The sequence below is a fragment of the Sphaerodactylus townsendi genome, linkage group LG02 (genome assembly GCF_021028975.2).
Source record: "Sphaerodactylus townsendi isolate TG3544 linkage group LG02, MPM_Stown_v2.3, whole genome shotgun sequence".
In the NCBI taxonomy this organism is placed as follows: Eukaryota; Metazoa; Chordata; class Lepidosauria; order Squamata; family Sphaerodactylidae; genus Sphaerodactylus; species Sphaerodactylus townsendi.
In genome coordinates, this window is record NC_059426.1 from 182870279 (window position 1) to 182893504 (window position 23226).

Genomic DNA, 23226 nt, shown 5'->3' on the forward strand with positions numbered 1-23226 from the left:
AAAGAAAGAAAGAAAGAAAGAAAGAAAGAAAGAAAGAAAGAAAGAAAATACGGTACACACCGAAAGTGACTTGCCCTGTCACCAGCGACAGAGGCCTAGGTCTCAGTTTGCTGCTGGTAAGTCCCTCCCTCCCCCCCCCCTCCACCAGCCAGCTAAATGGCTTCCAAAGGAGGGACCCCAAAACACGGAATCCTCTACCCCTACCGGGGTTCTGGGGACTGTAATTTTGGAGCCAGCGTGGTATAGTGGTTAAGAGCAGGTGGGTTCTAATCTGGAGAACCGGTTTGATTCCCCGCTCCTCCACCTGAGTGGCAGAGGCTTATCTGGAGAACCGGATTTGTTTCCCCACTCCTGCATTCCTGCTGGGTGACCTTGGGCTAGTCACAGTTCTTCGGAGCTCTCTCAACCCCACTTACCTCACAAGGTGTCTGTTGTGGGGAGGGGGCGGAAGGAGATTCTGCATAAGACTTGGCGCATGCTTTGAGCAACATCGTTGTACCACCTCCAGTAAGTCCTGGACACTGGCCTATTGTCAGCTGGAGAACATGGTAAGCACAGTGGTCACTTAAAGCAAAGTTGGGACTTCCCATCGAATTTGTGTACCACGACAAAGAATTATCGCATCACCATATAAAAAAGAAGAGAAGAAGAGTTTGGATTTATATCCCCCCTTTCTCTCCTGCAGGAGACTCAAAGGGGCTGACAATCTCCTTGCCCTTCCCCCCTCACAACAAACACCCTGTGAGGTAGGTGGGGCTGAGAGAGCTCCAAGAAGCTGTGACTAGCCCAAGGCCACCCAGCTGGCGTGTGTGGGAGTGCACAGGCTAATCTGAATTCCCCAGATAAGCCTCCACAGCTCAGGCGGCAGAGCTGGGAATCAAACCCGGTTCCTCCAGATTAGATACACGAGCTCTTAACCTCCTACGCCACTGCTGCTCCTTTCTGAAAAGTACACCCGCTTCTGTCCACTGCGTAAGGAACGCCTCGTTCAATCTGAGGCCACCCCCAGTGTCCCCCACTGGCCAGCCAGAGAGGTCAGCCTTAGATGTTGGGCCTCACTATGTTAATTTCGCTTTCCGGCATTGAGATGCGGAGGAAGCCATCTTGTGGCACATAGGGATAGAATGCCGGCTTGTCTGGGAAATGCTCCTCGGATCATGTGTGGGCGAGGTATCCCAGTACAAGAGCCCTGATTCAGTTGGCCCTGGAGGTTCCTGGTGACTAGGGAGCATTGTTTCCGATGAATGGAATTCATTAACCCGTTCTTTTTCATTCCTCTGTGAACGATTGAAGTCTCGATAAGCAACGAGCACAGTGTTGGCCACGATGGAGGGTCCTTCAAATTTTTAAGATCCTGGAACCCAATTCAAGACTCGGAGGCTGAGAAAACTATGTGTTAACTTTCTCCCGCCTGGGAGTCCGGGGGAATACAGGACAGCCTACAACCATTCATTTACAGATATATAGCTCCACCCCCCCCCCCCCCCCCCCCCCCCCCCCCCGCCCTCCCCCCCCCCCCCCGGCCCCGCGCCCCCGAAGCCCCCCCGCCCGACCCACCCCCCCCCCCCCCCACCCCCCCCCCCCCCCACCCCCCCCCCCCCCCACCCCCCCCCCCCCCCACCCCCCCCCCCCCCCACCCCCCCCCCCCCCCACCCCCCCCCCCCCCCACCCCCCCCCCCCCCCACCCCCCCCCCCCCCCACCCCCCCCCCCCCCCACCCCCCCCCCCCCCCACCCCCCCCCCCCCCCACCCCCCCCCCCCCCCACCCCCCCCCCCCCCCACCCCCCCCCCCCCCCACCCCCCCCCCCCCCCACCCCCCCCCCCCCCCACCCCCCCCCCCCCCCACCCCCCCCCCCCCCCACCCCCCCCCCCCCCCACCCCCCCCCCCCCCCACCCCCCCCCCCCCCCACCCCCCCCCCCCCCCACCCCCCCCCCCCCCCACCCCCCCCCCCCCCCACCCCCCCCCCCCCCCACCCCCCCCCCCCCCCACCCCCCCCCCCCCCCACCCCCCCCCCCCCCCACCCCCCCCCCCCCCCACCCCCCCCCCCCCCCACCCCCCCCCCCCCCCACCCCCCCCCCCCCCCACCCCCCCCCCCCCCCACCCCCCCCCCCCCCCACCCCCCCCCCCCCCCACCCCCCCCCCCCCCCACCCCCCCCCCCCCCCACCCCCCCCCCCCCCCACCCCCCCCCCCCCCCACCCCCCCCCCCCCCCACCCCCCCCCCCCCCCACCCCCCCCCCCCCCCACCCCCCCCCCCCCCCACCCCCCCCCCCCCCCACCCCCCCCCCCCCCCACCCCCCCCCCCCCCCACCCCCCCCCCCCCCCACCCCCCCCCCCCCCCACCCCCCCCCCCCCCCACCCCCCCCCCCCCCCACCCCCCCCCCCCCCCACCCCCCCCCCCCCCCACCCCCCCCCCCCCCCACCCCCCCCCCCCCCCACCCCCCCCCCCCCCCACCCCCCCCCCCCCCCACCCCCCCCCCCCCCCACCCCCCCCCCCCCCCACCCCCCCCCCCCCCCACCCCCCCCCCCCCCCACCCCCCCCCCCCCCCACCCCCCCCCCCCCCCACCCCCCCCCCCCCCCACCCCCCCCCCCCCCCACCCCCCCCCCCCCCCACCCCCCCCCCCCCCCACCCCCCCCCCCCCCCACCCCCCCCCCCCCCCACCCCCCCCCCCCCCCACCCCCCCCCCCCCCCACCCCCCCCCCCCCCCACCCCCCCCCCCCCCCACCCCCCCCCCCCCCCACCCCCCCCCCCCCCCACCCCCCCCCCCCCCCACCCCCCCCCCCCCCCACCCCCCCCCCCCCCCACCCCCCCCCCCCCCCACCCCCCCCCCCCCCCACCCCCCCCCCCCCCCACCCCCCCCCCCCCCCACCCCCCCCCCCCCCCACCCCCCCCCCCCCCCACCCCCCCCCCCCCCCACCCCCCCCCCCCCCCACCCCCCCCCCCCCCCACCCCCCCCCCCCCCCACCCCCCCCCCCCCCCACCCCCCCCCCCCCCCACCCCCCCCCCCCCCCACCCCCCCCCCCCCCCACCCCCCCCCCCCCCCACCCCCCCCCCCCCCCACCCCCCCCCCCCCCCACCCCCCCCCCCCCCCACCCCCCCCCCCCCCCACCCCCCCCCCCCCCCACCCCCCCCCCCCCCCACCCCCCCCCCCCCCCACCCCCCCCCCCCCCCACCCCCCCCCCCCCCCACCCCCCCCCCCCCCCACCCCCCCCCCCCCCCACCCCCCCCCCCCCCCACCCCCCCCCCCCCCCACCCCCCCCCCCCCCCACCCCCCCCCCCCCCCACCCCCCCCCCCCCCCACCCCCCCCCCCCCCCACCCCCCCCCCCCCCCACCCCCCCCCCCCCCCACCCCCCCCCCCCCCCACCCCCCCCCCCCCCCACCCCCCCCCCCCCCCACCCCCCCCCCCCCCCACCCCCCCCCCCCCCCACCCCCCCCCCCCCCCACCCCCCCCCCCCCCCACCCCCCCCCCCCCCCACCCCCCCCCCCCCCCACCCCCCCCCCCCCCCACCCCCCCCCCCCCCCACCCCCCCCCCCCCCCACCCCCCCCCCCCCCCACCCCCCCCCCCCCCCACCCCCCCCCCCCCCCACCCCCCCCCCCCCCCACCCCCCCCCCCCCCCACCCCCCCCCCCCCCCACCCCCCCCCCCCCCCACCCCCCCCCCCCCCCACCCCCCCCCCCCCCCACCCCCCCCCCCCCCCACCCCCCCCCCCCCCCACCCCCCCCCCCCCCCACCCCCCCCCCCCCCCACCCCCCCCCCCCCCCACCCCCCCCCCCCCCCACCCCCCCCCCCCCCCACCCCCCCCCCCCCCCACCCCCCCCCCCCCCCACCCCCCCCCCCCCCCACCCCCCCCCCCCCCCACCCCCCCCCCCCCCCACCCCCCCCCCCCCCCACCCCCCCCCCCCCCCACCCCCCCCCCCCCCCACCCCCCCCCCCCCCCACCCCCCCCCCCCCCCACCCCCCCCCCCCCCCACCCCCCCCCCCCCCCACCCCCCCCCCCCCCCACCCCCCCCCCCCCCCACCCCCCCCCCCCCCCACCCCCCCCCCCCCCCACCCCCCCCCCCCCCCACCCCCCCCCCCCCCCACCCCCCCCCCCCCCCACCCCCCCCCCCCCCCACCCCCCCCCCCCCCCACCCCCCCCCCCCCCCACCCCCCCCCCCCCCCACCCCCCCCCCCCCCCACCCCCCCCCCCCCCCACCCCCCCCCCCCCCCACCCCCCCCCCCCCCCACCCCCCCCCCCCCCCACCCCCCCCCCCCCCCACCCCCCCCCCCCCCCACCCCCCCCCCCCCCCACCCCCCCCCCCCCCCACCCCCCCCCCCCCCCACCCCCCCCCCCCCCCACCCCCCCCCCCCCCCACCCCCCCCCCCCCCCACCCCCCCCCCCCCCCACCCCCCCCCCCCCCCACCCCCCCCCCCCCCCACCCCCCCCCCCCCCCACCCCCCCCCCCCCCCACCCCCCCCCCCCCCCACCCCCCCCCCCCCCCACCCCCCCCCCCCCCCACCCCCCCCCCCCCCCACCCCCCCCCCCCCCCACCCCCCCCCCCCCCCACCCCCCCCCCCCCCCACCCCCCCCCCCCCCCACCCCCCCCCCCCCCCACCCCCCCCCCCCCCCACCCCCCCCCCCCCCCACCCCCCCCCCCCCCCACCCCCCCCCCCCCCCACCCCCCCCCCCCCCCACCCCCCCCCCCCCCCACCCCCCCCCCCCCCCACCCCCCCCCCCCCCCACCCCCCCCCCCCCCCACCCCCCCCCCCCCCCACCCCCCCCCCCCCCCACCCCCCCCCCCCCCCACCCCCCCCCCCCCCCACCCCCCCCCCCCCCCACCCCCCCCCCCCCCCACCCCCCCCCCCCCCCACCCCCCCCCCCCCCCACCCCCCCCCCCCCCCACCCCCCCCCCCCCCCACCCCCCCCCCCCCCCACCCCCCCCCCCCCCCACCCCCCCCCCCCCCCACCCCCCCCCCCCCCCACCCCCCCCCCCCCCCACCCCCCCCCCCCCCCACCCCCCCCCCCCCCCACCCCCCCCCCCCCCCACCCCCCCCCCCCCCCACCCCCCCCCCCCCCCACCCCCCCCCCCCCCCACCCCCCCCCCCCCCCACCCCCCCCCCCCCCCACCCCCCCCCCCCCCCACCCCCCCCCCCCCCCACCCCCCCCCCCCCCCACCCCCCCCCCCCCCCACCCCCCCCCCCCCCCACCCCCCCCCCCCCCCACCCCCCCCCCCCCCCACCCCCCCCCCCCCCCACCCCCCCCCCCCCCCACCCCCCCCCCCCCCCACCCCCCCCCCCCCCCACCCCCCCCCCCCCCCACCCCCCCCCCCCCCCACCCCCCCCCCCCCCCACCCCCCCCCCCCCCCACCCCCCCCCCCCCCCACCCCCCCCCCCCCCCACCCCCCCCCCCCCCCACCCCCCCCCCCCCCCACCCCCCCCCCCCCCCACCCCCCCCCCCCCCCACCCCCCCCCCCCCCCACCCCCCCCCCCCCCCACCCCCCCCCCCCCCCACCCCCCCCCCCCCCCACCCCCCCCCCCCCCCACCCCCCCCCCCCCCCACCCCCCCCCCCCCCCACCCCCCCCCCCCCCCACCCCCCCCCCCCCCCACCCCCCCCCCCCCCCACCCCCCCCCCCCCCCACCCCCCCCCCCCCCCACCCCCCCCCCCCCCCACCCCCCCCCCCCCCCACCCCCCCCCCCCCCCACCCCCCCCCCCCCCCACCCCCCCCCCCCCCCACCCCCCCCCCCCCCCACCCCCCCCCCCCCCCACCCCCCCCCCCCCCCACCCCCCCCCCCCCCCACCCCCCCCCCCCCCCACCCCCCCCCCCCCCCACCCCCCCCCCCCCCCACCCCCCCCCCCCCCCACCCCCCCCCCCCCCCACCCCCCCCCCCCCCCACCCCCCCCCCCCCCCACCCCCCCCCCCCCCCACCCCCCCCCCCCCCCACCCCCCCCCCCCCCCACCCCCCCCCCCCCCCACCCCCCCCCCCCCCCACCCCCCCCCCCCCCCACCCCCCCCCCCCCCCACCCCCCCCCCCCCCCACCCCCCCCCCCCCCCACCCCCCCCCCCCCCCACCCCCCCCCCCCCCCACCCCCCCCCCCCCCCACCCCCCCCCCCCCCCACCCCCCCCCCCCCCCACCCCCCCCCCCCCCCACCCCCCCCCCCCCCCACCCCCCCCCCCCCCCACCCCCCCCCCCCCCCACCCCCCCCCCCCCCCACCCCCCCCCCCCCCCACCCCCCCCCCCCCCCACCCCCCCCCCCCCCCACCCCCCCCCCCCCCCACCCCCCCCCCCCCCCACCCCCCCCCCCCCCCACCCCCCCCCCCCCCCACCCCCCCCCCCCCCCACCCCCCCCCCCCCCCACCCCCCCCCCCCCCCACCCCCCCCCCCCCCCACCCCCCCCCCCCCCCACCCCCCCCCCCCCCCACCCCCCCCCCCCCCCACCCCCCCCCCCCCCCACCCCCCCCCCCCCCCACCCCCCCCCCCCCCCACCCCCCCCCCCCCCCACCCCCCCCCCCCCCCACCCCCCCCCCCCCCCACCCCCCCCCCCCCCCACCCCCCCCCCCCCCCACCCCCCCCCCCCCCCACCCCCCCCCCCCCCCACCCCCCCCCCCCCCCACCCCCCCCCCCCCCCACCCCCCCCCCCCCCCACCCCCCCCCCCCCCCACCCCCCCCCCCCCCCACCCCCCCCCCCCCCCACCCCCCCCCCCCCCCACCCCCCCCCCCCCCCACCCCCCCCCCCCCCCACCCCCCCCCCCCCCCACCCCCCCCCCCCCCCACCCCCCCCCCCCCCCACCCCCCCCCCCCCCCACCCCCCCCCCCCCCCACCCCCCCCCCCCCCCACCCCCCCCCCCCCCCACCCCCCCCCCCCCCCACCCCCCCCCCCCCCCACCCCCCCCCCCCCCCACCCCCCCCCCCCCCCACCCCCCCCCCCCCCCACCCCCCCCCCCCCCCACCCCCCCCCCCCCCCACCCCCCCCCCCCCCCACCCCCCCCCCCCCCCACCCCCCCCCCCCCCCACCCCCCCCCCCCCCCACCCCCCCCCCCCCCCACCCCCCCCCCCCCCCACCCCCCCCCCCCCCCACCCCCCCCCCCCCCCACCCCCCCCCCCCCCCACCCCCCCCCCCCCCCACCCCCCCCCCCCCCCACCCCCCCCCCCCCCCACCCCCCCCCCCCCCCACCCCCCCCCCCCCCCACCCCCCCCCCCCCCCACCCCCCCCCCCCCCCACCCCCCCCCCCCCCCACCCCCCCCCCCCCCCACCCCCCCCCCCCCCCACCCCCCCCCCCCCCCACCCCCCCCCCCCCCCACCCCCCCCCCCCCCCACCCCCCCCCCCCCCCACCCCCCCCCCCCCCCACCCCCCCCCCCCCCCACCCCCCCCCCCCCCCACCCCCCCCCCCCCCCACCCCCCCCCCCCCCCACCCCCCCCCCCCCCCACCCCCCCCCCCCCCCACCCCCCCCCCCCCCCACCCCCCCCCCCCCCCACCCCCCCCCCCCCCCACCCCCCCCCCCCCCCACCCCCCCCCCCCCCCACCCCCCCCCCCCCCCACCCCCCCCCCCCCCCACCCCCCCCCCCCCCCACCCCCCCCCCCCCCCACCCCCCCCCCCCCCCACCCCCCCCCCCCCCCACCCCCCCCCCCCCCCACCCCCCCCCCCCCCCACCCCCCCCCCCCCCCACCCCCCCCCCCCCCCACCCCCCCCCCCCCCCACCCCCCCCCCCCCCCACCCCCCCCCCCCCCCACCCCCCCCCCCCCCCACCCCCCCCCCCCCCCACCCCCCCCCCCCCCCACCCCCCCCCCCCCCCACCCCCCCCCCCCCCCACCCCCCCCCCCCCCCACCCCCCCCCCCCCCCACCCCCCCCCCCCCCCACCCCCCCCCCCCCCCACCCCCCCCCCCCCCCACCCCCCCCCCCCCCCACCCCCCCCCCCCCCCACCCCCCCCCCCCCCCACCCCCCCCCCCCCCCACCCCCCCCCCCCCCCACCCCCCCCCCCCCCCACCCCCCCCCCCCCCCACCCCCCCCCCCCCCCACCCCCCCCCCCCCCCACCCCCCCCCCCCCCCACCCCCCCCCCCCCCCACCCCCCCCCCCCCCCACCCCCCCCCCCCCCCACCCCCCCCCCCCCCCACCCCCCCCCCCCCCCACCCCCCCCCCCCCCCACCCCCCCCCCCCCCCACCCCCCCCCCCCCCCACCCCCCCCCCCCCCCACCCCCCCCCCCCCCCACCCCCCCCCCCCCCCACCCCCCCCCCCCCCCACCCCCCCCCCCCCCCACCCCCCCCCCCCCCCACCCCCCCCCCCCCCCACCCCCCCCCCCCCCCACCCCCCCCCCCCCCCACCCCCCCCCCCCCCCACCCCCCCCCCCCCCCACCCCCCCCCCCCCCCACCCCCCCCCCCCCCCACCCCCCCCCCCCCCCACCCCCCCCCCCCCCCACCCCCCCCCCCCCCCACCCCCCCCCCCCCCCACCCCCCCCCCCCCCCACCCCCCCCCCCCCCCACCCCCCCCCCCCCCCACCCCCCCCCCCCCCCACCCCCCCCCCCCCCCACCCCCCCCCCCCCCCACCCCCCCCCCCCCCCACCCCCCCCCCCCCCCACCCCCCCCCCCCCCCACCCCCCCCCCCCCCCACCCCCCCCCCCCCCCACCCCCCCCCCCCCCCACCCCCCCCCCCCCCCACCCCCCCCCCCCCCCACCCCCCCCCCCCCCCACCCCCCCCCCCCCCCACCCCCCCCCCCCCCCACCCCCCCCCCCCCCCACCCCCCCCCCCCCCCACCCCCCCCCCCCCCCACCCCCCCCCCCCCCCACCCCCCCCCCCCCCCACCCCCCCCCCCCCCCACCCCCCCCCCCCCCCACCCCCCCCCCCCCCCACCCCCCCCCCCCCCCACCCCCCCCCCCCCCCACCCCCCCCCCCCCCCACCCCCCCCCCCCCCCACCCCCCCCCCCCCCCACCCCCCCCCCCCCCCACCCCCCCCCCCCCCCACCCCCCCCCCCCCCCACCCCCCCCCCCCCCCACCCCCCCCCCCCCCCACCCCCCCCCCCCCCCACCCCCCCCCCCCCCCACCCCCCCCCCCCCCCACCCCCCCCCCCCCCCACCCCCCCCCCCCCCCACCCCCCCCCCCCCCCACCCCCCCCCCCCCCCACCCCCCCCCCCCCCCACCCCCCCCCCCCCCCACCCCCCCCCCCCCCCACCCCCCCCCCCCCCCACCCCCCCCCCCCCCCACCCCCCCCCCCCCCCACCCCCCCCCCCCCCCACCCCCCCCCCCCCCCACCCCCCCCCCCCCCCACCCCCCCCCCCCCCCACCCCCCCCCCCCCCCACCCCCCCCCCCCCCCACCCCCCCCCCCCCCCACCCCCCCCCCCCCCCACCCCCCCCCCCCCCCACCCCCCCCCCCCCCCACCCCCCCCCCCCCCCACCCCCCCCCCCCCCCACCCCCCCCCCCCCCCACCCCCCCCCCCCCCCACCCCCCCCCCCCCCCACCCCCCCCCCCCCCCACCCCCCCCCCCCCCCACCCCCCCCCCCCCCCACCCCCCCCCCCCCCCACCCCCCCCCCCCCCCACCCCCCCCCCCCCCCACCCCCCCCCCCCCCCACCCCCCCCCCCCCCCACCCCCCCCCCCCCCCACCCCCCCCCCCCCCCACCCCCCCCCCCCCCCACCCCCCCCCCCCCCCACCCCCCCCCCCCCCCACCCCCCCCCCCCCCCACCCCCCCCCCCCCCCACCCCCCCCCCCCCCCACCCCCCCCCCCCCCCACCCCCCCCCCCCCCCACCCCCCCCCCCCCCCACCCCCCCCCCCCCCCACCCCCCCCCCCCCCCACCCCCCCCCCCCCCCACCCCCCCCCCCCCCCACCCCCCCCCCCCCCCACCCCCCCCCCCCCCCACCCCCCCCCCCCCCCACCCCCCCCCCCCCCCACCCCCCCCCCCCCCCACCCCCCCCCCCCCCCACCCCCCCCCCCCCCCACCCCCCCCCCCCCCCACCCCCCCCCCCCCCCACCCCCCCCCCCCCCCACCCCCCCCCCCCCCCACCCCCCCCCCCCCCCACCCCCCCCCCCCCCCACCCCCCCCCCCCCCCACCCCCCCCCCCCCCCACCCCCCCCCCCCCCCACCCCCCCCCCCCCCCACCCCCCCCCCCCCCCACCCCCCCCCCCCCCCACCCCCCCCCCCCCCCACCCCCCCCCCCCCCCACCCCCCCCCCCCCCCACCCCCCCCCCCCCCCACCCCCCCCCCCCCCCACCCCCCCCCCCCCCCACCCCCCCCCCCCCCCACCCCCCCCCCCCCCCACCCCCCCCCCCCCCCACCCCCCCCCCCCCCCACCCCCCCCCCCCCCCACCCCCCCCCCCCCCCACCCCCCCCCCCCCCCACCCCCCCCCCCCCCCACCCCCCCCCCCCCCCACCCCCCCCCCCCCCCACCCCCCCCCCCCCCCACCCCCCCCCCCCCCCACCCCCCCCCCCCCCCACCCCCCCCCCCCCCCACCCCCCCCCCCCCCCACCCCCCCCCCCCCCCACCCCCCCCCCCCCCCACCCCCCCCCCCCCCCACCCCCCCCCCCCCCCACCCCCCCCCCCCCCCACCCCCCCCCCCCCCCACCCCCCCCCCCCCCCACCCCCCCCCCCCCCCACCCCCCCCCCCCCCCACCCCCCCCCCCCCCCACCCCCCCCCCCCCCCACCCCCCCCCCCCCCCACCCCCCCCCCCCCCCACCCCCCCCCCCCCCCACCCCCCCCCCCCCCCACCCCCCCCCCCCCCCACCCCCCCCCCCCCCCACCCCCCCCCCCCCCCACCCCCCCCCCCCCCCACCCCCCCCCCCCCCCACCCCCCCCCCCCCCCACCCCCCCCCCCCCCCACCCCCCCCCCCCCCCACCCCCCCCCCCCCCCACCCCCCCCCCCCCCCACCCCCCCCCCCCCCCACCCCCCCCCCCCCCCACCCCCCCCCCCCCCCACCCCCCCCCCCCCCCACCCCCCCCCCCCCCCACCCCCCCCCCCCCCCACCCCCCCCCCCCCCCACCCCCCCCCCCCCCCACCCCCCCCCCCCCCCACCCCCCCCCCCCCCCACCCCCCCCCCCCCCCACCCCCCCCCCCCCCCACCCCCCCCCCCCCCCACCCCCCCCCCCCCCCACCCCCCCCCCCCCCCACCCCCCCCCCCCCCCACCCCCCCCCCCCCCCACCCCCCCCCCCCCCCACCCCCCCCCCCCCCCACCCCCCCCCCCCCCCACCCCCCCCCCCCCCCACCCCCCCCCCCCCCCACCCCCCCCCCCCCCCACCCCCCCCCCCCCCCACCCCCCCCCCCCCCCACCCCCCCCCCCCCCCACCCCCCCCCCCCCCCACCCCCCCCCCCCCCCACCCCCCCCCCCCCCCACCCCCCCCCCCCCCCACCCCCCCCCCCCCCCACCCCCCCCCCCCCCCACCCCCCCCCCCCCCCACCCCCCCCCCCCCCCACCCCCCCCCCCCCCCACCCCCCCCCCCCCCCACCCCCCCCCCCCCCCACCCCCCCCCCCCCCCACCCCCCCCCCCCCCCACCCCCCCCCCCCCCCACCCCCCCCCCCCCCCACCCCCCCCCCCCCCCACCCCCCCCCCCCCCCACCCCCCCCCCCCCCCACCCCCCCCCCCCCCCACCCCCCCCCCCCCCCACCCCCCCCCCCCCCCACCCCCCCCCCCCCCCACCCCCCCCCCCCCCCACCCCCCCCCCCCCCCACCCCCCCCCCCCCCCACCCCCCCCCCCCCCCACCCCCCCCCCCCCCCACCCCCCCCCCCCCCCACCCCCCCCCCCCCCCACCCCCCCCCCCCCCCACCCCCCCCCCCCCCCACCCCCCCCCCCCCCCACCCCCCCCCCCCCCCACCCCCCCCCCCCCCCACCCCCCCCCCCCCCCACCCCCCCCCCCCCCCACCCCCCCCCCCCCCCACCCCCCCCCCCCCCCACCCCCCCCCCCCCCCACCCCCCCCCCCCCCCACCCCCCCCCCCCCCCACCCCCCCCCCCCCCCACCCCCCCCCCCCCCCACCCCCCCCCCCCCCCACCCCCCCCCCCCCCCACCCCCCCCCCCCCCCACCCCCCCCCCCCCCCACCCCCCCCCCCCCCCACCCCCCCCCCCCCCCACCCCCCCCCCCCCCCACCCCCCCCCCCCCCCACCCCCCCCCCCCCCCACCCCCCCCCCCCCCCACCCCCCCCCCCCCCCACCCCCCCCCCCCCCCACCCCCCCCCCCCCCCACCCCCCCCCCCCCCCACCCCCCCCCCCCCCCACCCCCCCCCCCCCCCACCCCCCCCCCCCCCCACCCCCCCCCCCCCCCACCCCCCCCCCCCCCCACCCCCCCCCCCCCCCACCCCCCCCCCCCCCCACCCCCCCCCCCCCCCACCCCCCCCCCCCCCCACCCCCCCCCCCCCCCACCCCCCCCCCCCCCCACCCCCCCCCCCCCCCACCCCCCCCCCCCCCCACCCCCCCCCCCCCCCACCCCCCCCCCCCCCCACCCCCCCCCCCCCCCACCCCCCCCCCCCCCCACCCCCCCCCCCCCCCACCCCCCCCCCCCCCCACCCCCCCCCCCCCCCACCCCCCCCCCCCCCCACCCCCCCCCCCCCCCACCCCCCCCCCCCCCCACCCCCCCCCCCCCCCACCCCCCCCCCCCCCCACCCCCCCCCCCCCCCACCCCCCCCCCCCCCCACCCCCCCCCCCCCCCACCCCCCCCCCCCCCCACCCCCCCCCCCCCCCACCCCCCCCCCCCCCCACCCCCCCCCCCCCCCACCCCCCCCCCCCCCCACCCCCCCCCCCCCCCACCCCCCCCCCCCCCCACCCCCCCCCCCCCCCACCCCCCCCCCCCCCCACCCCCCCCCCCCCCCACCCCCCCCCCCCCCCACCCCCCCCCCCCCCCACCCCCCCCCCCCCCCACCCCCCCCCCCCCCCACCCCCCCCCCCCCCCACCCCCCCCCCCCCCCACCCCCCCCCCCCCCCACCCCCCCCCCCCCCCACCCCCCCCCCCCCCCACCCCCCCCCCCCCCCACCCCCCCCCCCCCCCACCCCCCCCCCCCCCCACCCCCCCCCCCCCCCACCCCCCCCCCCCCCCACCCCCCCCCCCCCCCACCCCCCCCCCCCCCCACCCCCCCCCCCCCCCACCCCCCCCCCCCCCCACCCCCCCCCCCCCCCACCCCCCCCCCCCCCCACCCCCCCCCCCCCCCACCCCCCCCCCCCCCCACCCCCCCCCCCCCCCACCCCCCCCCCCCCCCACCCCCCCCCCCCCCCACCCCCCCCCCCCCCCACCCCCCCCCCCCCCCACCCCCCCCCCCCCCCACCCCCCCCCCCCCCCACCCCCCCCCCCCCCCACCCCCCCCCCCCCCCACCCCCCCCCCCCCCCACCCCCCCCCCCCCCCACCCCCCCCCCCCCCCACCCCCCCCCCCCCCCACCCCCCCCCCCCCCCACCCCCCCCCCCCCCCACCCCCCCCCCCCCCCACCCCCCCCCCCCCCCACCCCCCCCCCCCCCCACCCCCCCCCCCCCCCACCCCCCCCCCCCCCCACCCCCCCCCCCCCCCACCCCCCCCCCCCCCCACCCCCCCCCCCCCCCACCCCCCCCCCCCCCCACCCCCCCCCCCCCCCACCCCCCCCCCCCCCCACCCCCCCCCCCCCCCACCCCCCCCCCCCCCCACCCCCCCCCCCCCCCACCCCCCCCCCCCCCCACCCCCCCCCCCCCCCACCCCCCCCCCCCCCCACCCCCCCCCCCCCCCACCCCCCCCCCCCCCCACCCCCCCCCCCCCCCACCCCCCCCCCCCCCCACCCCCCCCCCCCCCCACCCCCCCCCCCCCCCACCCCCCCCCCCCCCCACCCCCCCCCCCCCCCACCCCCCCCCCCCCCCACCCCCCCCCCCCCCCACCCCCCCCCCCCCCCACCCCCCCCCCCCCCCACCCCCCCCCCCCCCCACCCCCCCCCCCCCCCACCCCCCCCCCCCCCCACCCCCCCCCCCCCCCACCCCCCCCCCCCCCCACCCCCCCCCCCCCCCACCCCCCCCCCCCCCCACCCCCCCCCCCCCCCACCCCCCCCCCCCCCCACCCCCCCCCCCCCCCACCCCCCCCCCCCCCCACCCCCCCCCCCCCCCACCCCCCCCCCCCCCCACCCCCCCCCCCCCCCACCCCCCCCCCCCCCCACCCCCCCCCCCCCCCACCCCCCCCCCCCCCCACCCCCCCCCCCCCCCACCCCCCCCCCCCCCCACCCCCCCCCCCCCCCACCCCCCCCCCCCCCCACCCCCCCCCCCCCCCACCCCCCCCCCCCCCCACCCCCCCCCCCCCCCACCCCCCCCCCCCCCCACCCCCCCCCCCCCCCACCCCCCCCCCCCCCCACCCCCCCCCCCCCCCACCCCCCCCCCCCCCCACCCCCCCCCCCCCCCACCCCCCCCCCCCCCCACCCCCCCCCCCCCCCACCCCCCCCCCCCCCCACCCCCCCCCCCCCCCACCCCCCCCCCCCCCCACCCCCCCCCCCCCCCACCCCCCCCCCCCCCCACCCCCCCCCCCCCCCACCCCCCCCCCCCCCCACCCCCCCCCCCCCCCACCCCCCCCCCCCCCCACCCCCCCCCCCCCCCACCCCCCCCCCCCCCCACCCCCCCCCCCCCCCACCCCCCCCCCCCCCCACCCCCCCCCCCCCCCACCCCCCCCCCCCCCCACCCCCCCCCCCCCCCACCCCCCCCCCCCCCCACCCCCCCCCCCCCCCACCCCCCCCCCCCCCCACCCCCCCCCCCCCCCACCCCCCCCCCCCCCCACCCCCCCCCCCCCCCACCCCCCCCCCCCCCCACCCCCCCCCCCCCCCACCCCCCCCCCCCCCCACCCCCCCCCCCCCCCACCCCCCCCCCCCCCCACCCCCCCCCCCCCCCACCCCCCCCCCCCCCCACCCCCCCCCCCCCCCACCCCCCCCCCCCCCCACCCCCCCCCCCCCCCACCCCCCCCCCCCCCCACCCCCCCCCCCCCCCACCCCCCCCCCCCCCCACCCCCCCCCCCCCCCACCCCCCCCCCCCCCCACCCCCCCCCCCCCCCACCCCCCCCCCCCCCCACCCCCCCCCCCCCCCACCCCCCCCCCCCCCCACCCCCCCCCCCCCCCACCCCCCCCCCCCCCCACCCCCCCCCCCCCCCACCCCCCCCCCCCCCCACCCCCCCCCCCCCCCACCCCCCCCCCCCCCCACCCCCCCCCCCCCCCACCCCCCCCCCCCCCCACCCCCCCCCCCCCCCACCCCCCCCCCCCCCCACCCCCCCCCCCCCCCACCCCCCCCCCCCCCCACCCCCCCCCCCCCCCACCCCCCCCCCCCCCCACCCCCCCCCCCCCCCACCCCCCCCCCCCCCCACCCCCCCCCCCCCCCACCCCCCCCCCCCCCCACCCCCCCCCCCCCCCACCCCCCCCCCCCCCCACCCCCCCCCCCCCCCACCCCCCCCCCCCCCCACCCCCCCCCCCCCCCACCCCCCCCCCCCCCCACCCCCCCCCCCCCCCACCCCCCCCCCCCCCCACCCCCCCCCCCCCCCACCCCCCCCCCCCCCCACCCCCCCCCCCCCCCACCCCCCCCCCCCCCCACCCCCCCCCCCCCCCACCCCCCCCCCCCCCCACCCCCCCCCCCCCCCACCCCCCCCCCCCCCCACCCCCCCCCCCCCCCACCCCCCCCCCCCCCCACCCCCCCCCCCCCCCACCCCCCCCCCCCCCCACCCCCCCCCCCCCCCACCCCCCCCCCCCCCCACCCCCCCCCCCCCCCACCCCCCCCCCCCCCCACCCCCCCCCCCCCCCACCCCCCCCCCCCCCCACCCCCCCCCCCCCCCACCCCCCCCCCCCCCCACCCCCCCCCCCCCCCACCCCCCCCCCCCCCCACCCCCCCCCCCCCCCACCCCCCCCCCCCCCCACCCCCCCCCCCCCCCACCCCCCCCCCCCCCCACCCCCCCCCCCCCCCACCCCCCCCCCCCCCCACCCCCCCCCCCCCCCACCCCCCCCCCCCCCCACCCCCCCCCCCCCCCACCCCCCCCCCCCCCCACCCCCCCCCCCCCCCACCCCCCCCCCCCCCCACCCCCCCCCCCCCCCACCCCCCCCCCCCCCCACCCCCCCCCCCCCCCACCCCCCCCCCCCCCCACCCCCCCCCCCCCCCACCCCCCCCCCCCCCCACCCCCCCCCCCCCCCACCCCCCCCCCCCCCCACCCCCCCCCCCCCCCACCCCCCCCCCCCCCCACCCCCCCCCCCCCCCACCCCCCCCCCCCCCCACCCCCCCCCCCCCCCACCCCCCCCCCCCCCCACCCCCCCCCCCCCCCACCCCCCCCCCCCCCCACCCCCCCCCCCCCCCACCCCCCCCCCCCCCCACCCCCCCCCCCCCCCACCCCCCCCCCCCCCCACCCCCCCCCCCCCCCGCCCCCACCCCCCCCCACCCCACACCCCCCCCACCACCCCCCCCCCCCACCACCACCCCCAACCACCCACCCCCACCACCCACCCCCCCCACCCCCACCCCCAACCCCCCCCCCCCCCCCCCCCCCCAACCCCCCCCCCCCCCCAGCCCCCCCCCCCCCCACCCCATCCCCTGCCAGCATCATGCTGGCAGGGGATGATGGGAACTGTAGTCCGCAACATCTGGAGGGCCGCAAGTTTGACACCTGTGCTGTAGAACATCAGTAAAAGTTTAAAATCTGACTCCTCTGGCAGCCACGATGCTTCTGTTTCATTTGTTGCTTGTAATTTACACACACACACACACACGCACAAACATGATTATGCTCAATGTATGTTGGTTTCTGCAATGAACGGTTGGAATGTCTACCGCACAATGGCCTCCCACAAGACGCATCTAATTAATGTCGTGCTTTGGCTATAGTGTACGATTGAGAATACTTCGGCCCAGCAACTCTTCACAAGTTAAGGCTGCACTACGGAGGATGGCTGCGTAAGTGACGAAAGCCCCTCCCTTGCCTAGCATGTTTTGATTGGGCTCTGGGCCTGTGGGTGTTTTGATTGGACCAGGGTCAGAGAGGTGTGTTTGGAGCCGGACTCGTGATCCACACGCAGCTCCTTCCCGATAATAGAGGTTGTATAAAACAGCATGCACTCAACTGGGCCTCTTCTAATGCTTAGTTGCAATTATGTACTATCAGCAAATTGACCTTCCATTCTCAGAACCTATGCTAATAGGGTTAGGAGCAGCAGTAGCGTGAGGAGGTTAAGAGCTCGTGTATCTAATCTGGAGGAACCGGGTTTGATCCCCAGCTCTGCCACCTGAGCTGTGGAGGCTTATCTGGGGAATTCAGGATAGCCTGTGCACTCCCACACACGCCAGCCAAGTGACCTTTTGGCCAGCTCGCTGCTTCTCAGAGCTCTCTCAGGCTCCACCCACCTCACAGGGTGTTTGTTGTGAGGGGGGAAGGGCAAGGAGATTGTACGCCCTTTTGAGTCTCCTGCAGGAGAGAAAGGGGGGATATAAATCCAAACCTCCTCCTCCTCCTCCTCCTCCTCCTCTTAATGGGGGGCCTTTAGAGCATGAACAGCCTTCCACACAGCCAGGACTACGCCCTCAATGACCTGACTGTGTTGGTGTGGACGCTGATATGGTATTTGCTATAGAACAGGCACCCAGAAGGCATGCCACGCGGCAGATGGTTCCACCAATACTGTAAACAAAAAATGGAAGGACAAGGCTATTCTAGCAAGAGCAGCCACAATCCAAAGAAATACTATACCTTCCATACCAGGGGCGTACTCGCCACTTAGGGGGACACATGGGGTCAAATGTTCCCAGGCAGCATTTAGTCACGCGGGGCGAAAAAATTGCCCCAGCACACCTCACCTTCTTCCCCAGGTCCATACGCTGACTTCAAATACCTGGTGCAGAAAAAAAGTTGCAAAAAAATGTGAGGCGGGGGCAGAAAACGCTGATTTTGCACCGGGCTACATTTTCCCTAGATACGCTTCTGCTGACTACACAATATATTTAGCATTATACAGGCAGTGCAACCATATATGGAATATGCTGCCACAGGAGGTGGTGATGGCCTCTAACATGGATAGCTTTAAAAGGGGCTTGGACAGATTTATGGAGAAGTCGATCTATGGGCTCCCAATCTTGATCCTCCTTGATCTGAGATTGCAAATGCCTTAGCAGACCAGGTGCTCTTGGGATATGGTGCAGCCAAGAGAAGGCCATTGCTTTCACCTCCTTCGGGGGAGGGGCAGTATATAAAATTCAATTATAAATAAATAAATAAATCCTGCACGTGAGCTCCTAAAGGCACCTCCAGGGCTAACAAGTAGCAGCAGGAGTGCTGGACTCAAGATGGTCTCTGGTCTGTTCTTGTGTTCTGTACCGCTAATATGCAAGTTTAATGTCTACGTGAACACGTAACTGCCTCTAATCATGTGAGTAGTCTCGATATGATAATAATTCTCACCAGTGAAAAAAGTTCAGACAGGTTTCTTTTCTGCTCCTTTCGTGGAAGTGTCGTGGAAGTAGGGTCCACTTCCTCAGTATGTTCTTTTGTGGAGTCTTGTCTCATTCAGAAATGGAGGCAACACAGTAATGAACATTAATTAAATAAAAACAATAAAAACAAAAATTAAAATGTATTAATTGAAATCTAGCATTAAAAAAGCTCAGTCCTACATAAAAAATATAGGCCCTTATTGTGTTGCGTTATGTTGTGTTGCTTTGATTGTGTATCCTCGCATGGCAGGGGGATGGACGGATGGCCCCCCTGTGGTCTCCCTGCAACTCTATGATTCTAAGGATTTAGAGTTTATCCCCCATTTTTCTTCTCTATGGTTTTTTTCACATGTGAGAATAATGCACATTAAATCCACTTCTCAATGCACTTTGCAGCTGGATTTTATGGTGCTAAATAGCAAAATGCAAACAATTGTGAAAGTGAATTGAAAGTGCATTATTCTGCCTGTGCGAAAGCGGCATTAATACCCAAAAAATGCCTTAAGTCATAATGATCTCTTCCATTTGATCCTCACAACAACCCTGTGAGATAGGTTAGGTGGACAGTGCTTGACTGGCCCAAGGTCATCCAGCAAGCTTCCACAATAGAGTCGGGGTTTGAACCTGATCCCAAATATGCCACTCTAGCCACTATACAACACTGTCTTTCAGAGTAATTACTCTTTAAGAGGGGTAGTACAAGGCCCCGTTGTGTTTATGTAAATTCCCAAGTTGGGTCATGAGCATTTTTAGTTAAAGATCTGGGGGGTTGGTTGAAAAGACCTTGGAAAGTCTCTGCCCCTCCCAGAAGACAATACAGAACTAAGCAGCTACTTGGAGCCAGAGGTGTATCTAGGGAAAATGTCGCCCAGTGCAAAATCTGAGTTTTCTGCCCACCCTCCCCCTGCAGGGCAGCCGGCAGCCGGCTTCCCCCACCAAGACCATTTTTTGCACCAGGTCTTGAAGTCAGTGTATGGACCCAGGGGGAAGGAGGAGGGGTGTGGGGGTGTGACTAAATGGTCGCAGCCCAGGGACATTTGACCCCATGTGTCCCCCTGGGCATTATTCTGCGTGTCCGGAAGGGGCCATAGAGAGGAAAAATGGGGTATAAATGTCTAAATCATAGAATCATAGAGTTGCAGGAGACCACAGGGGCCATCAAGTCCATCCCCCTGCCATGCAGGAATACACAATCAAAGCAACATAACATAACACAATAAGGACCTATATTTTTATGTAGGACTGAGCTTTTAATGGTAGGAGCAGCAGTGGCGTAGGAGGTTAAGAGCTCGTGTATCTAATCTGGAGGAACCGAGTTTGATTCCCAGCTCTGCTGCCTGAGCTGTGGAGGCTTATCTGGGGAAATTCAGATTAGCCTGTACACTCCCACGCACGCCAGCTGGGTGACCTTGGGCTAGTCACAGCTTCTCGGAGCTCTCTCAGCCCCACCTACCTCACAGGGTGTTTGTTGTGAGGGGGGAAGGGCAGGGAGATTGTAAGCCCCTTTGAGTCTCCTGCAGGAGAGAAAGGGGGGATATAAATCCAAACTCTTCTTCTTCTTCTTCTAGATTTCAATTAATACATTTTAATGTTTGTTTTTATTGTTTTTAATTGTAAGTTGCCTTGGCAGGTTCCTGGAAAGGCAGCATCACTTTTTTTTCTACATAAAATTAAATAAAGAGTGCTTGATGATTTCATCGCAGGTGGATTTCCTGTCAAAATTGCCTCCCTTCATTTCTCACGAACCGGGGGAAAAAAGACCCATTTACTATTCTCGTGGGGATAACCTCCCCCCAACTATGTGTCCTAATGCTAGTCCCTGCTTGGAGTTACCCCAGAATCCCAAGAAAATGCAAACTATCCAGTGATGCACCATTTCTCGCCCTTGTCATGTCCATTTTGGCTGAACAGATTGAAACTCAAAACCTAAGTCAGAAAGCAGAGCACTCAACGGGTCACGATTTGGCTTCCCGCAACCCTTTCGGTTTCTAAAGAGCAGGTCTCTTAAATCTAAAACACACGCACACTTCGTGTCAAAACTTGTATTTCCTCACTCCCTTGTGGTAAATGATTCATGCGCTGTAAGAGTGAGACATTTCCACAGCACAGAGCTTCGGGGAGAAAGCGAGGAGGCCACGGCCAGACCTGTTTTTAATGGTATTTGCTGAAGTTTTGTGGAAGGAGTGGAATATGAGTCCGAAGTTTTATATTTAAAAAGAAAAAGTACATGCTTCTGTGGTTAGAATTCAGAAACAATGTTAATCAGTCGTAAGAGGGGATTATCAAACATACTTCTTAAAGCAAATTTAAAAAGCATGTGTTTTTAGTAAAACTGTGCTTAGCTGAGTAACTTGTGCCGTTGGCTTATTTCCCCACCCCATTCCCAACCTGATTAGTATAATCCTGTATCCAAAGAGATTTGGGGGAAATGATTTCAGATTCCCACTTGCACAGAATCACTTCGCATTTGAGCACATGAGGGATTGAGCAATAGATATGATTAATCATCTTAGGGATTGAGAAGTAAATATTTTCACCTTCTCTTCAGAAGGTGAAGCTGGAACGGGTCCAGAGGAGGGCGACCAAAATGGTCAAAGGTGTGGAATCCATGCCCTTTGACGGGAGACTTAGGGATCTGGGTGTGTTTGGTTTGGTGAAGAGAAGGTTAAGAGCAGAGGTGGGATCCAGCAGGTTCTCACGGGTTCCCGAGAGTAGGTTACTAATTATTTGTGTGTGCCGAGAGGGGGTTACTAATTGGGTCCGCTTTTCCATCTCCACGCCCTCGCCTCCCCGAGAGGCATCCAGCCTTTGAACGTGAAGGTTCCATATAGCAATTGCGACTAATCATGTCACTCCCTGAACTGGGTGAATCCCTTTCAGGTACTGCAATTCATTGATTCTCAGCCTTTCGTACCTTTTATCTCACCAGTCCCTATCCAAGAACCTGTGTGTTTCACCATTGCTGTGTTCAGATTTGTGAGTTGGGGCATTTTCTATAATGTGATGATGATTTAGAAATGACCTGGTGCAAAAAAAATTGGGAGGTCATGGTGGGGTGGCTGCTCATGGGGGGGCATCCAACTCAGGTTTTGCCCAGGGCTCAGGTTTGCCTAGGTACGCCTCTGCCCCCTTTGCTGAGGTGGGGGGGGGGGCTGGCGAGGGAACCTGTTACTAAAATTTTTGGATCCCACCACTGGTTAAGAGGTGACCTGATAGCCATGTTTAGATATTTAAAGGGATGTCATGTTGGTGAGGGAGCAAGCTTGTTTTCTGCAACTCCAGAGACAAGGACCAGGAGTAATGGGTTCAAGGGGAAGGAAAAGAGATTCCACCTGAACATCAGGAAGAACTTCCTGATAGTAAGGGCTGTTCGACAGTGGATGCACTACCTGGGAGTGTGGCGGAGTCTCCTTCTTAGAAGGTTTTTAAAGAGAGGCTGGATGGCCATCTGTCAGGAGTGCTTTGATTGTGTGTTCCTGCATGGCAGGGGGTTGGTCTTGATGTCCCTTGGGGTCCTTTCCAACTCTATGATTCTATGGATTGGACTGACAGAAGAGAGAACTGAGGGACAAGGGATAATAAATTCCTAATGTTGACACAAACACATTTGAATTCACGTTCTCCCATTTACTCTAGTGGATGAGCAAACAAGTATACATATTTCATTGAAATCTATATGACTAAGAAAAGCCTTGATTGTTCTCTTTCCTGATGATGATGGTGTTCATTCCCAGGCATGAATCAGCATTTGGCATCTCACAGAAAACTTATCTATTTCTTTTTATTGGTTTATTACATTTTTACCCCACCAATCTCCCAAAGGACTCAGGGCAGCTTACAAGTAAAAAAAAAAACATATTAAAACAATACAACAACATAAATACATAAAAATATAAGCACAATAAACATTAAAACCAAATTTCAACAAGATGGCATGGAAAAAATTTACATGGGAACAGGGGCATAACGAGGCAAACTGTAGCCCTGGGCAAAACCTGAGTTGGATGCGCCCCCTCCCCCATGGGCAGCCACTCCACCATGACCATTTTTTTTGCACCAGGACATTGGTGCCTGCAGGGGGTGCATTTTGAGACGTATCAGCACCAGAATTTGAGCGTATCATCAAGAGACTGTTCTTATGCTACTCCCCAAGTTTGGTGAGGTTTGGTTCAGGGAGTCCAAAGTTATGGACTCCCAAAGGGGGTGTCCCACCCCCATTGTTTCCAATGGGAGCTAATAAGAGATGGGGGCTACAGTTTTGAGGGTCCATAACTTTGGCCCCCCTGAGCCAAACTGCACCAAACCTGGGGGGTATCATCAGGGCAGTCTCCTGATGAGACCCTGAAAGCTTTGAGACTGTGCCTTCAGAATTGTGCCCCCCTCCAGCCTGCAACCCCCACTGACAGCAATACAGAAAACTCAATGCAGAACAAAGATTCTTGGGCAAATTTCTGGGATGTTCCTGCAGGGGGTGCATTTTTGGATGTATCGGCACCAAAATTCCAGGGTATCATCTGGAAACTGTCCTTATGGGACCCCCCAGGTTTGGTGCAGTTTGGTTTAGGGGGTCCAAAGTTATGGACCCTCAAAGGTGCCTCATCCCCCATTCTTTGCTAAGGAGATGGGGCTACCCTTTTGAGGGTCCAATAACTTTGGACCCCCTGAACCAAACTGCACCAAAAGCTTAAAGCTACAAAAATATCACCCCCAGATTTTAAAAAAACCATGATGAAAGTAAACAGCCAAGAAGAAGAGGAGGAGGAGGAGTTTGGATTTATATCCCCCCTTTCTCTCCTGTAAGAAGACTCAAAGGGGCTTACAATCTCCTTTCCCATCCCCCCTCCACAACAAACACCCTG

At 77.1% G+C, this 23226-nt stretch overlaps 1 protein-coding gene across 1 annotated transcript in view; it reads right to left on the bottom strand.

Moving 5' to 3' along the window:
* Positions 1-23226, bottom strand: part of LOC125426447 (insulin receptor substrate 2-like) — a 50513-nt gene that overhangs the window by 12110 nt on the left and 15177 nt on the right.